Source organism: Petaurus breviceps, unplaced genomic scaffold, assembly GCF_028583685.1.
Source record: "Petaurus breviceps papuanus isolate PSGF00001 unplaced genomic scaffold, PetGlider_PUasm1.0 174, whole genome shotgun sequence".
Taxonomy (NCBI): domain Eukaryota; kingdom Metazoa; phylum Chordata; class Mammalia; order Diprotodontia; family Petauridae; genus Petaurus; species Petaurus breviceps.
In genome coordinates this window covers 40488661-40503788 of record NW_027185761.1, presented here as the reverse complement: position 1 = coordinate 40503788, position 15128 = coordinate 40488661, and the positions used below count along the sequence as shown (strand labels likewise).

At 44.6% G+C, this 15128-nt stretch overlaps 1 long non-coding RNA gene across 1 annotated transcript in view; it reads left to right on the top strand.

The window, feature by feature from the left end:
* The window catches only part of LOC138158433 (uncharacterized), a 23773-nt gene extending 16782 nt beyond the window's left edge, over positions 1 to 6991 (top strand). Inside the window, exons 2-3 of the long non-coding RNA XR_011167640.1 lie at positions 5659 to 5739; positions 6701 to 6991. This is a non-coding gene — a long non-coding RNA (uncharacterized lncRNA). The remainder of the gene's footprint in view (positions 1 to 5658; positions 5740 to 6700) is intronic.
* Positions 6992 to 15128: the final 8137 nt, after the last annotated feature.

Sequence of the window (15128 nt, the reverse complement as noted above, 5' to 3'; positions counted from 1 at the left end):
ATTTTTTATTTATTTATTATTTATTATTTATTTATTTATTTATTTATTTATTTATTTTATTTATTTATTTATTAAATATTTATTTATTTATTTATTTATATTATATATAAATAAAATAAAATAAAATTTAATAAAAAAAACAATCCAAGGCTATGACAAAAATGTGTAGAGTGTGTTTACTCTGTATTTAATTGTACCAAGATGGCAGCATAATTAAGTTAGTCGAATCACCTGCTTTAGGCACACCCTTTGGGGTCCAGGCCACTCTTGGGTCCCGGCCGCTTTGTACATACCCCTTGATCTGAGCTTTATTTAACCACACTCCTTCAAGCTGCATCAGCCCGACTGAGTGCACACTGCAGGCCATGGCAAGTTTCATATCAATTAAACTCATGACTTCAGGATTAGAAACCTGAGGTTATACAACATTAATATGAAAATAACAAATCACAAAGTGAAAAGTATAATCTCTCTGTAATGTTTCATCAAGATCACTAGAACCATTATCTAAGCTCCATTAAACAAACAAGGTAAGGCTAATTAGGCTATAAATTGAGTATGGTCGTTTAAAAAAAAATACATGCACTATAATTAGGATGGGCTGACCAGTTAATTGAAAAAAGGAAGCAAAGGGAGAGGCAGCCTCAGGCCAGGTTTCTAATCCAAAAGGTGAGATCCTTGAGACTCTAATCTCCCAATCAGGCTCTCCTGAGCAGTAGGAATCAAATCTGGCTGAGATTTGATGGGGCTAGTGGGACGCTGGAGTGAGAGCAGGATCCAAAGTGAGACGTCTTGGCTTTCAATTGTGTTTTTTCTACTTATTATCTGGGTGACCTTGGGCAGGCCCCGTCCTTTCTCTGGATCCACAGTTTGCTCATCTGTCTGTGATGGGTGATGCTTGATAAATCCCACGGGGAGGGGGAGAGGTGCAGAGAGGGGGCCGAGTTTTATTTTGCCCTGGTCAGGTCACAGCTGGAGGGAGTGGAGGAAGCATGGTGTTCAGCACTGGGCACTGCTTTGGACATTGAGAATCTGGGAAGATTCCAGAGGATAACAACTAGACCTGTGAAGGGCCTTAAGTCTATATCATACAAGGATCTGAAGAAGAGGAAAATCAGCAATGAACAAGTAGTTGTCTTCAACTACCTGAAGGATAAAAGTTAGAAAGAGGCACATTTAGGCTTAAAGTCAAGAGATGCTTTCCAACAATTTTTATTATTCAGTTGTTTTTCAATCCTGTCCCACTCTTTGTGACCCTATTTGGGGTTTCCTTGGCAAAGATACTGAAGCAATCTTCCCTTTCCTTCTCCAGCTCATTTTACAGATGAGGAAACTGAGGCAAACAAGGTTCAGTGACTTGCCCTGGGTCACACAGTGTCTGTATCTGAAACTGGATTTGAACTCAGGTCTTCCTAACTCCAAGTCTGGAGCTCTGTGCACTTGGTACCACCTAGCTGCCCAATGATGCCCACATAGAAATGGAATGTGCTACCTTAAGAGGGACTAAATTCTGCCATGCTGGTTGTCTTAAAACAAGGTTGAACCAACCAGTGTGGAGTCTGTTATAGGTGGAATTCCTTTGGGCATAAATTGGAACAGATGCCATTGGGGTCCCTTTCAGCTCTGAGAACTTGTGAATCTGGGAAGGGAAGGCAAGTCCCTATCCTAAAACATCCTTGGCAGGCCTGTCCTTTGCTAGGCAAAGAGGAAGAGGATCACTGCTGCTTCCAGCCAATCTCACAACTGTGTGATGGTATCTCAAGAATTGTTTTGGAATGAGCTAGTAGAATGTGGAATCTTTTCTTCCCCTGGGAGATCAGGAATTGGAAACAGAGCAACAAATAAACAAATGAATGAATGTATAAATATACATATGCATATACATGTAGGGACAATTAGGAGGCTCAGTGGAGAGAGCACCAGGCCTGGAGTCAGGAAGACTCATCTTCCTGAGTTCAAATCAGCCACTTCCTAGCTGGATGATCTTAACTTAACTCTTAACTTAAACACTTAACTCTGTTTGCCTCAGTTTCCTCATCTGTAAAATGAGTTGGAGAAGGAAATGACAAGCCATTCCACTATTTTTGCCAACAAAACCCTAAACAGGGTCACCAAGAGTTAGACATGACTGAAAAATGACTAAATTGAGATGAACATACATATATGTATATGAATACATATCATATATACCTGTTTTAATCCAAAAAAACCCTCCCTTGCTCTGTGAGTTTTCCATCCAGCTGGCCTCCTTTGGACTTCTTTATCATGCTCCAGAAAGTTCTCCATTTTGTAAGACCCCAGCAGCCCTGGAACTCACACTTCATCAGCATCTTCTGCCCTGAGGACCCTCTTATCAGAGAGCAGAGAGTTCCTCCCAGAGCCTCTATTTAAGAAGGGCACCCAGGCCAACGCCAGTGGCTTCATTTCTCACCAGCCCAGTGAAGGAGATATAGCTGGTATTCGTATGCCTGTTTTTATGGGTGAGAAAACTGAGGCTCAGAAAAGTTTTGTGAATTGCCCTTGATCAAAAGACTAATGTCAGAGGGATTCAATCCAATATCCCTCCAGATTCCCAGCCCAGTAGTCTTTATATCACACCACCTCTATATGTAAACAAACCAGATTCTGAGAGGGTCAAATAACACAGTTGAAGCTGTTTTGTGACTACGAAACACTCTAGCAGTGTAGCAATGATGCTGGCCTCCCCCTCCCCTTCAGACTGTTGAAGTATCACCAAAAGGCAAGGAGGTGTCCCTTTTCCAGTGCTGTGGGCTTGAACCCTTATTCTGGTGTGCACCCATCTGGATGAACTTAGAGTATTTTAAGTCACCTATTGTGATGGTCTTCCAGGATGACTCCTCCCCTCTCTCCTCTCCCCTCCCCTGTTTTTCCTCCCCTCCCCTCCCCTCCTCTCCTCTCCTCTCATCGAATAACATCAATTAGCTTTTACTTCCAAGACAGAGCAAGAACAGAAGTGCCAACATTCACCCCCTCAGCACCTGGGGAGCACACCCTCTTCTACTTCACTTCAGTTCTTGGGGTGAATAAACTCTTGTACACAGCACTGGTCCCACCTCATTCACTTCCAAATTTAGCAAAGAAGCTAGATGAGTCCATGTCTCAGTTACTACTGGGCTGGATCATGAAAATTATTTCTTGGGGTCTTGATGGTGAACTGACTGGCCATAAAAACTCAACATAGACTCTGCTCCCTGAACTTTGGAATCTCACAAAGTGAGACTGCAGTCATCTCCATAGAAGCAAGGAAGAAAAGAAAACAAGTCACTTAGAAAAGCGGTGTATGCACTTCTGGCCACTTGCCTGCTCAAATGAGAATAGGCCTGAGGACCCTCCTCAACCAGGAGGTCCTCATCATCCATCTTCCAATGCAAGTTCAGAAGAGCCTATGCCAGAGAGAGAGACAGAGAGAGAGAGACAGAGAGACAGAGACAGAGAGAGAGAGAGAGAGAGAGAGAGAGAGAGAGAGAGACAGAGACAGAGACAGAGAGAGAGAGAGAGAGAGAGACAGAGACAGACAGAGACAGACAGAGAGAGACAGACAGAGAGAGACAGACAGAGAGACAGACAGAGAGAGAGACAGAGAGAGAGAGAGAGAGAGAGAGAGAGAGAGAGAGAGACAGAGAGAGAGAGACAGAGAGACAGAGACAGAGACAGAGACAGAGACAGAGACAGAGAGACAGAGAGAGAGAGAGAGAGACAGAGACAGAGACAGAGAGACAGAGAGAGACAGAGACAGAGACAGAGACAGAGAGAGAGACAGAGAGAGAGAGACAGAGACAGAGAGAGACAGAGAGAGAGAGACAGAGACAGAGACAGAGACAGAGAGAGGAAGTGAAGAAGAAGGAGGAGAAGGAGGAAGGGGAGGAGGAGGGGGAGGAGGAGGAGAGAGAGAACGCTGGATGACTAGTACCTTCTCAGATGCAACCCAGTTCTGGCTCCATGGCTAATCAAAGAATCTCCCTGGTGTCACATGACTAGCAGACTGGAACCAGCAGACTATGTAGCATCTGCTCATGTCCCTTCCATGTTCATGTCCATTAGCCATGGCCGTGCCTTTCCAGAAGGCTCCCCGGCCTCCTCCACATACAGGCTGCTTCTGTTCCCATCCCTCACCCCATGATACCACTATTACTGTCTTCAAAAGAGCAGCATTTCATTCATTAATGCAGTCCATCATTGAACATTTTTTAATAATTTAATAATTATGTATGTTAAGAACCAAAGATACAAAGGTGGGAAAAATCATCACCAGCTCTCCAGAAACGTACATTCTGCTGGAGGGTTTAGCAGATAAGAGTATTTATGATTATTTGGGGAGGAGGAGAAGCTGACAACTAGATCAGAGGTGGGGAATCTGTGGCCTCACACTGAGAACCTAGAGGGCCCCACGTGGCCTCAAGGCCACAGGTTCCCCACTCCTGAACAAGGGGTTCAGGAAAGGCTTCCCTTAGGAAGCTGTACCTGAGTTAAGGCAAGAAGGAAAACAAAGATTCTTGTTTTAAAGTTTGGGGAAAAGGCATTCCAGGCATTCCGGACAATCTTACTAAAGGCAAGGAGCTAGGAAATGGAATGACCAATTCACACCACAGGTGGTCAGTCTGTTTGGCTAGACAGGGTGCATGGAGAATGGGTGAAAGGGAACACTATGAAATAAGGCTGGAGAGAGAGGCTTCATATGTGAACTTGTCACATATGTGAATGGAGTAAGATTTCTTTGAATACCTGGCTCAGAAGGCTGCATCCTAGGGGTAAACGGGAACCACTCCTCGAGAAGAGGAGGGTCATGGTCACAAGCACACCTTAGGAAAGTCATCCAGACCACTCTATGGAGAGTAGTTGAGGATAAGCAAAGGAGGACAATTAATTAAGGGGCGATTGTACGTATTCAGGTGAGAGGTAGCAAGGCCTGAACTAGAGAGGTGGCTGTGTGAGTGGAGAAAAGCAGACAGATGCTTGATGCATGCAAGATGCCAACCTAATAGTAAGCAGTTAGAGAGACGGATGGCCCACAAGAAGCTTTGTACAATGAAACCAATGAACTAGCTTCTCTCTTCAGTCACACCCATCCATCTCTGGGCTGCTCTGCTCAGAGCTGAATAGGGGCTAATGAGGTTAGGGTGCCAAAATCAATCCCCAGGAGACCAATTAACTTCACTGCACTCTGTCCCCACACCCTGCACCCTGCACCCAACAGACTGTTTGCAATTGTGCACATGAGGCCACAAGGGATGTCGGCCCCGAAGGCTCAACCCATCCCTACCCCCACCTTGGAAAAAGCACATCCTGCTGGAGTTGGTCAGTGAGTACTAAGATGTGTGCTGACAAAGGGGAGTGGTGCCATTTATTCATATCTTCAGAGTGGGTTTGGTACTCACATAGCATTCATTTTAATGCAGGGTCTTGGGGGCTGCAAATCATTTTCTAAATACATTGGGGAGAACAGCATTGTACATAGCAGATTGATTATATAAGGCAACCCAGAGGTCTCCTGCTGCATGGCAGCAGTGAGATTGTTTTCTCCAAGGACAGAAACATCCCAGTCAAACCTACCGCTGATTTTCACCAGGAACTTGGAAAGATGATCATGCATAGTAATAACCATGGAGACAGGGCTCTGAAAGGATCTTTCTCCTTCAGCTCTCCCTGCTCAAGACCAGCAATCAGGAAGCGGATGCCAACTGACGGATGAGAGCAAGAGAACGGCTTCAGCAGATGGAGGTTAGAGTTACACATCTCTGACTCATTACACACCTTGGCTCCTTCCCTGTTGTAATGAGTGGGAAATAGAGGGCACTTTCAGACGATGTCAGGAGGAGAGATTAGCATGTGTGCTCAGGTGGTTAGATGGGCTTAGCTCATTGTCTGCAGAAGAGGAATTGCTAGGCTTCTGTTGTCCAAAAACTACATGTGTGTTTCTATGTGCAATTGTGAACATAGGGAAACACAGACGTACACATGTGTTTTATGTGTATTTACATGTTTATTTTTCCTTAAAAAGACCTTTTGAATTTATACCACAATTATGCAGATAGAAACTATACAGTGAACCTATCCTAAAAATAACAACCAAAAAAAGCTCAGCAAAACTGAGTGATGTGTTGTCTGACAGTGTACACAATATTCCATTTCCATTCTATTTCCCACCTCTCCAGTGGGGAAGGCATACTTTCTCATCTTTTCTCCAGGATGGAGATTAATCAAGACTGATTTTTTTTTTTTGCTTTCTTAATAAAGGAAACATGCCATAGTGAGTACATTAACTGTCTTAAAGTCTAGGAAGCCTGGGTTTAACTTCTGTCTCTTACTAGCTGGGTGACCAAGCATGAGTGTCTAAGATAGAGATGAGCAACAGATTTGCATCAATGGAGGGAGTTTCCCACGCCTAGAAAACCACAGACCTAAACCAAAAACAAACAAACAAGCAGCCTAGTGTTCAGGGAGGGACTAACTCAAGGTGTCTGCTAATTTCGTCTTCTGGACGGCTTCTTCCTTTGCATGGGCTTCTCAACCTTAGACAAGAGCAGCAAGAATGAAAAGATTTTCCCTTGAGCCTCTCTCCCCAGGAAGTAGCTGGTATGCTCACTGGGTTGATATTGCCTAGAAGTTTTCCTCTAGAGGTCTCACCTCTCCTCTCACTTGCCACTCCCCTTCCCCCTTTACCTGTCTGCTGCTTTAATAGATCAGAAGAGCTGGGTGGATGCCCATTACCCTTTTTTACATGGAGAGAGATTGAGGTGCTGAGAAAGTAATTGAACAGCAAAGGAAGATGAAGGGGATCCCAGAGATCGGCTCATCTAATCTCATGTTAGAGGTGAGGAAACTGAGGTCTGGAGAGGTGGGATTGAAGATCCAGGAACTGGACCGAAGACTTCCACCTCCAAATTCTCTCGGTCACAGCCACATGTCCCTAGGCACAGCCCAAGATATGTAGCAGAGGGCTCCTGAATAAAGGCTTATAACAAATCAACAATTTCGACTATTTCTAAATATGCAGAATTGTTTATTTTAATATTGATTTGACTGTAGATCTATATATTGTTGTTGTTATATATATATGTATATATATATACATACATATACATATGAAGTCACGTTAAGGTTTGCAAAGCACTTGACAAATACTATTTCATTTCAACAACCCTGTGAAGCAGGTACTATTATTATTGCTATTTTGCAGTTAAGGGAATCGAAGTAAACAGGGCGTAAGTGGCTTTCCCAGAGTCACACAGCTTAGGCATGTCAGAGACCAGATAACAGCAGTAACTAATAAAAATAACCACTAGCATCTAGCACTTATTATATGCCAGGCACTATGCTAAGAGCTTTACAATTACTATCTCCTCAGATCACCACAATAACCCTGGGAATTAAGTGCTATCATTATCCCCATTTTACAGAGGAGGAAAATGAGGCAAAATGGGTTAAATGACTTACTTAAGGTCACACAACTTATAAGTGATTGAGGCCAGATTTGAACTCACATTTTCCTGACTCCAAATCCAGAGTTCTGTGCACTGAGCTACCTATTTAGGCAACATATATGTTAATGGGTATACTATGGAGACATAGAGTTAGGAGCTAAAAGGGACTTGAGAAGGTGTTGAATTCAATCGACTTGTTTTACAGATGAGGATTCTGAACCCAAAGAGTCATTTGCCCAGGGACACACATCGACTAAGTGTTTGAGGGGGAATGTAACCTGTCACTTCCTGTCCCTTCCTGTCCCTGAGTTCGGTGCTCAGTTAGTTGAGCATGCTGCCTCTCCAAGAGTTTCATGGTCTCTAATTCTTTTGTCTAGATCTGTTATTTCATCATCAGGGAATACCTGGTGTGGACACCCCCTCCATCTGGGAGCTCAGTCTTTTCCTTATCATCTTACAAAATGCTGGGACCTTAATTAGTTAAATGGTCTGACCAGGTTCTCACAGTCAGCATTTGTCAGAACCGGGACTTGAACCCAGGTGTTCCTGATTCCAAAGCAAGTCCTCTAACCCTCAAGCCCTTCAACTTCTCAAGGACTCAGATAATACCAAGCAAATAAATTCCATCCCAATGAGATCTTTTTTTTCCTCAACACATCTCCCCTGCCTCCACCTTCTCCAAACACAAACTGTTTATCTTATGCTAATCAGCTAAGCATCTTTTCTCTAGGTTGGTTGGTTGGTTTTTTAACAACAAATAGTTTGTGACAGATCATTCTGGTTGCATCTCTCACTGATTGCCTGGGGACCAGTCAAGATGTCTTCTGTGACTTTATCTAGCTCTGCAGATCTCTCTTTCTCCTCTTAATAAATGCTTGTTTTCTGTTGCCTTATATGACTGGGGAAACCACTTTAATTCTTTGTGACTCAGTTTCCTCATCTGTAAAATGAAGGAGTCAGACTCTATGGTCCCTAAGATCCCAAAAGTCTCATTCTCCTACCTCAACATTTTCTCCCACATCATCTTGACCTCCCTCAAGTTTTTACAACCGTCCAAGGCATAGCAAGGCTTTTTACAAAAAAATTCCTCTTTTCCCCAGCAATACCATGATTGACAGGCATATGCTGGATCTCCCTGTGCCTGAGGATAACAATGGGACCAGGGCCTGGTTGTAACTCTATTCGTCCCTGTCATGTTCAAGGTTGGCTGACAGTCACTTCAGACTTTCTGTTGATTCCCCAGGCAAGAGCTTGAGGGACTGACAGCAGAGAGGGGAGTCAGGAAAAAGGGACTATGTATGAAAAGGGAGTCAAGTGAAAAATTAACATCTGAAATGGTAAGTTGAAGCCAGGTAATAAAAACTTTTGAATTCCAGTTGTTGTCCAGTCATTTCAGTCATGTCCCACTCTTTGTGACCCCATCTGGGGTTTTCTTGGCAACAATACTGGAGTAGTTTGCCATTTCCTTCTTCAGTTCATTTTATAGATGTGGAAACTGAGGCAAACAGGGTTAAGTGACTTGCCCAGGGTCACACAAATTGATAGTATATGAGATCAGATTTGAACTCAGGAAGATGTCTTTCTGATTCCAGGCCCAGTGCTCTATGTACTGTGCCACCTTGCTGCTTTTAAGTTCCAGACAGAGTAGTTTATATTTGAGTCAAAGGCAATAGGGAGCCACTAGGTTTATTATTTAGAAGGGGGATGGGGTGACATCATAGGCCTTAAGAAAAGTCTGACTGGCATCCAGGACTAAGGCGTTAGGTTATAATGTACCCTGCCCTCCCTAGTCAGGCTGGGAAGTATCATGTTCAGTTCTGGGCTCCACATTTAAGGAAGCGATGTTGGTAAACTGAGGCAGCACAGTAGAGGACCTAGAAAGCCAACCTCAGAATTAGGAAGATGTGGGGGCACATACTGTCATTTAAACTGGACAAGTCACATAACCCTTTGGTGGCCCAGCCAACATCCTAAGATTTAAAGTACCTTGGGAGAGGGACTTTCTTTGCTAGGAATCCCTTAAACCAGTGAAACACAGCTCTGGACCAAAATAACAATAACAATGAGGAGGAGGAGTTCAGAGGATCTCTCTGGAGTGAAGAAGGGCCTCAGCTCCATGGTCTATGAAGATCACTGGAAGGAAATGGGCATATTCAGCCTGGAAAGGGGGAAGCTTCAAAGAACACACAAGAGTTGTCTTCAAGTAACTGAAGGGCTTTCACCTGGAAGAGAAATTAGCTACATTCGGTTTGGCCCCAGGGGGCAAAACTCAGAACAGTCAAAGCTGCAGAGAGACAGATGTAGGCTTGATTTAAAGAAAAACTTCCTCTTCCCTTCAGACTGCCTGTGGTTCTCCAGGCACTGCTAGCAGATTTTTTTTTTCCTCTTGGCACAAAACTTTCAAAAATAAATATCACTCAGAGCACACATACCCCCACCCCCAATATATTCCACAGCGTGATTTCTAAACACAATTCAGTACCAAGTTTGGGAAATCACACTGTGTTACAACTGCGTTAAGCCCCTGAATGTGTTTGAAACTTGGCTGGCCTGATGAGGTTACAGACCCAAGTTCGGACAGAGTCTAAATCTCCCAAGTTCATTGCCACCATATGCTTTTCCTTCTTGAAGACCCCTCCCCTTTCCCCCATTTCTTTTGTGTCAGAAAGGATTTACAGTCAGACTTCAGAGAGGTGGAATAGGGTTTCACCAGGCATTCTGAAAGGCCAGAGAAGTAGGAGGGCCAACCACAAACCAACTGGATCTACCACCTCCCAGCGTATGCTTCTTAGGAGCTCCACCTGAGCCCAACCAGACATGCCTCCTGTTTGCACCCAAAGAGGGGCATCCAAGGGTCCAACTGGCACACAGGAGAGAGGGCAAAGCTTCAAAGCAGCACTCTGACCAGGAGCCCAAAGGCAAGATTTTACAAAGATGAAACCGTCAAGGCCACCATAGAAAGGATGTGACCTCAGTTCTCCCTCCCCTCTCTAGTCCATCCCTCACATAGCTTAAGGAGATCTTTCTAAAGCACAGGTCTATCAATCACTCCCTGACTCAATAAACCTCGAGGTTTCCCATCACCTCTAATTAATATACAAACCACCCTGGTATTTAAAGGGTTTTCATGATCTGGTTTCAGCCTGTTCTTCCAAGCTCAACATTAATTTTTTCCCTTTGAGCACCCTTTGATCCAATCAAACTGTCTTTCTTACTGTTTGTCAAACATGACATTATATCTGCTCCATGCCTGGAATGCCCTCCCTCCTCATCTCTGAGTCTGAAAATCCCTAGTTTCTTTTCATGTTCAATGCAAACACCATTTTCTACTATTATGATTCCTTTCATTGGTTACTATTGCCTCGATCCCACATTCACCAAATTTCCTTGTAAATTTTTTTATATGCTTATGTCACAGGATTCTGGAGGCCAGTGCCTGCTGGCAGTACAGACTCCCATCAACATCCCCCCCCCCCCACTTGAGAGTCTCCCTACTGGGAGACTGCCTTGGGGGAGGGGAGGGAAAAGCATGCTAGCCAGTAGGAGAAAGAGAGACAGAGACAGAGAGAAAACAGGCCCCCTGTAAGCAGGAAAGAAATAATAGAACAGGACTCTCCTGGGAAGTATCCCTGACAAAGGGCAGACCAGGTCAAAAGTTAGAGCTGAGCTACTACAGCCCAGACCCTGGGGCCATGAGGCAGGTTTGGGCAAATCCTGTTTTGTTTTGGTGTTCACCCAGAGCCACAGACCCAGGACTGGGGAGTCCTCTGTTTCTTTTTCTCTTTCTTTCCCAGAATCTTGCTTTTTTTCTGAAGTTTTTTTTCTATGTCTTTTTTATTTTAATGTCAGTTTCTGAAAGACAAATGTGGTTAGGCAATGGGTGCATGAGGTGAAGGAAGAGAAAAAGAAGAGAAAGAGAGGGGGAGGGAGAGGAGAAAGAGAGATAGAGAAAGAGATGGAGGAGGGAAATGTTTGAGAGGGGAGAGAGAGAAAAAGAAAGAGGGGGTAGGGAAGGAGAGGAGAGAAAGGGAGAGTAGAGAAAGAGAGGGGAAGAAAGACACATACACACAGAGAAATGGAAAGAGAGAGGAGAGAGAGAGAGGGGGAGAGGAAAAAGAAAGAGTGAAAGGGGAAAGAGGGAGGGAAAGAGAGAGAGACAGACACAAGAGAGAGAATTTTTTTTTTAATTTTCCAGAGCAGGGAAAGAAAAGGTGGACCAAGATCTTTCTAGTTAATGAAAGACAACCCTATCTTTTGGGTTGAAGAAGGCAAGGGATGCTCTTACTGAAAGGAAAGGTCACACCTCCACATTTCCTCTTCCTGTTGCCTGCCAGAGAAAGATCTGAAAGGAAAACCATTCCTCCAGAAGGACAGGCCTGAGGGAGTGATTAGAGAGAAAGCCAAGTTGAGGAGGAGTCCAGCGAGGTGACAAAGTGGCCTCACCAGCACAGCAGTCCAATATTCCCATCACTGTTAGAGGTATGGAAGATCTTTGAAGTCAGGGGACATTTCCATTTTGTCTTTATTTCCTTAGTACCTAACTCAGTACCTGACATTTTTTGATGAATAATTAATCCCTGTTGACTGATGATGGACTGATTGAAAGAATGATTAAAAGAGTGAGCAAGAAGGTGGAGAGAGATAAAGAATATGGAAGAACAGTGACTGAATCCTTGAGTACTCCATAAAATGAGTACATTCCCATGCTTGGAGGAAAGCCTGCTCTTCTAGGCTAAAAGAGAAGCAGGGAAGAGACAGGGAAGAACAGATCTGGATTAATTTAACCTCTGAAACATCCAGCTATTTGAAAGAAGGAACATATGATCCTTCCTTCCCAGCTCAAGCTCCTTCTTCTTCAGTTCCCACCCCTTGGACTCCAAAGTCGAATGATGGTTCCAACTCCCCAGTGACTGGTAGTTGAGTCAAGACTTGCCTTGTGCCATGACTTTCCTTGAGAAGTATGTGACCAATTCCAGGTTGGTAGTTATGCCAATCAAAAAGAGAGGGTGAGGAGGGAAGTACAGCCATTCTTCTGCCCCTTCCTAGGAGCCAGAGCCTTTTGTGCTGCCTTGGCTCAGAAAAAGACTGGATAAACCTGACTGGGAAATGACTGGAGGCAGAGGCAGGTGAACCAGAATGGATTAGCCAAGATCAAGAAGATCAGGTGAAAAGGAAGAAGTGATGATGAACCCCTTTTATAGAGAAGCCTCATGATATTGGAATGCAAGCCTGGTACTTCTTTAGAGAAACAGGAATACAAGAAGCAGAATTACTAGAGCTCCAAAAAATGACGTGTAAGCCAACTCAGGCGATGTGCCAGGACGTAAATCGTTACCAAGGCTGTCAGGAGGTGAGTAGGGTTCCTTCATCCTGTAGAAATACAGGTTAAAAAAAAGAAGCACAGGGGATCTTGCATTATGTTGCATGGCTATTTCCAAATCATTCATGGCTTGGCTTCAGCCCCGAAAGGTAAAGACATTCCCTGAAATCTCATTCCTCTGTTACTATTGCTGCTTGTCCTTCATTTTAGGACTGATGACATCACAGGCTGATATCTTGACTTGTGAGTAAATTGGATTTAAGAGAGGCAGAGTTGTACCAAGGCATCAGCCTCACTCTCTCTTCCAGAGTCATCAGAGTCCCGTGGCAAGCCAAAAGTCAAGATGACTAGCGATGGCTCAGGGTGTTTTCTGTGTCTGACCAAATTCTCAGCACTCCCAACCACCAATTCCAGCTGCCTTTGTGGCCATTGGGACAATTTGTTCTCATCTGCCCATTTCACTGGGGGAGTCTACATGCTTGGGGTAGACACCCCTCTACCCCACCAATGGGTTTGTAGCCTCTGAGTTACCCTCAGTCTGGTTTAGCCCCTCCGCAGAGATGCTTTTACTGGGGTGTTGGCCAATGCACATCGGCTTCTTGGAATCGCAGGTAAATTAAATTAATCTTGGGTGACAGGTGGACACTAAAAGTGGACAAGCAGTCCAAGGTTTCACACCAGAGGTGCTAGCCCTCCATGAACACCATATACACCTCTCTGTGAAATCCTTCTGATCGAACTGGAGATGACATCTTCCCATGCTTAGATAAAGAGTTCCCACAAACATCTTTCCTTGATCAAGTAATCAAACAACAAGTGTTAGGTGCCCATAATGTGCCAAGTAGTGTGCTTGGTGCTGGGAATACAAAGACAGAAAGGAGACATTCCCTGCTCTGAAGGAGCTTACATTCAATTGGCAGGAGGAAACCAGTACCTAAAAAAGTGTAGTTAGAATATTTGCCAAAGTAAGTACGGGGCAGTTTGAGGAAGGAGGGCACTAGTGCCTGGGATAATCTAGTATCTCACCAGTCTCTTAAAAGGTACCACTTGAACCATGTCCTGAAGGAAGTAAGGAATTCTAAGGGACAGAGGTGAGGAGGAAGGGCATTTCAGGTATTCAGTGACAACCATGGCAAAAACAACCAAAGCAGCATAAGGAACAATGAGAAGGCCAGTTTGACTGGAGTGTAGAGTGTGTGAAGAGAAGTAAGACATAATGAGCTTGGAAACATTGGTTGGTGCCAGGTTAGGGAGGGCTTTAAATGAAAATTAGAGTTTATGTATTACTGTAGAGGCAATAGGGAGCCCCTGGAGTTTATTGAGTAGGAGAGTGACTTGATCACATCTTCCACTTGGTTTTCTGTGTGGAGAATAGATTAGAGTGGGGAGAGATTTAGACTTAGACAGAGTCCAATGGGAGGGAGGGGGAGGCCTACTGCAATAGTCCAGGTGATAAATTTGAACAAAAGTGGCAACTGTATGACTAGAGGGATGGGAAAGGAGGTAGAGAGGACAAGATTTCACAATTAATTGGTGTGTAAACTCCTTAAGACCAAGGACTCTTTCATTTTGGTCTTTGTATCTCTTGCACAGAGTCTGGCACATAGTAGGCATTGAATAAATGCTTGTTGAGAGAGAGACGGAGGGAGGGATAGACAGAAAGAGAGATGGAGAGAGAGAGAGATGCAAAGACAGAGAGGAAGAGGAGGAGGCAGAGAAAGGTAGAGAGAAAGAGAGAGGGAGAGAGAAAGAAAGAGGGAGACAGAGACAGAAGGAGAGAGACAGAGATGGAAAGAGACAGAGATAGACAGAGACAGAAAAAAGAGGGAGAGACGGAGGTACACAGAGAGGGAGAGAGAGGGGAGGGAGGGCGAGAAGGAGAAGAAGGGAGGGAGAGACGGAGAGAGAGAACATCGAGATAGCAAATCTCTGGCCAGTTTTGAGGTTTGCCTTCCCTCGCCCCTTTCCTTACCCCAGGGAATCCAACTATCTCAGATTTGAAGGGAATCTTAGGAGCCCTCTCTTCCAACTGATGCCTGAGCGGTAATCCCCTCTGAAACATCCCTGACAAGTTAATCATCCTTCCTCTACCTAAAGACCTGCGCCAGGGGAACTCAGCGTCTCCTCGGGTGACTCATTCCACATGTGGACAGCTCTAATTGTTAAGCGGGTTTTATCTTCTCTGAAGCCGGAACCTGCCTCTCGGCCACTCGCACGCCTGTTCCTAGGTCTGCCCTCTGGGGCTGAGCTGCACAGCCCTAATCCCTCTTCCATATGACAGCCCTTCAAATATTTGGAGACAGCAATCCCGTCTTTCCCCACCCCACCCCCAGTCTCCGCTCCTCCCAGCTAAGCGTAAGCAACCC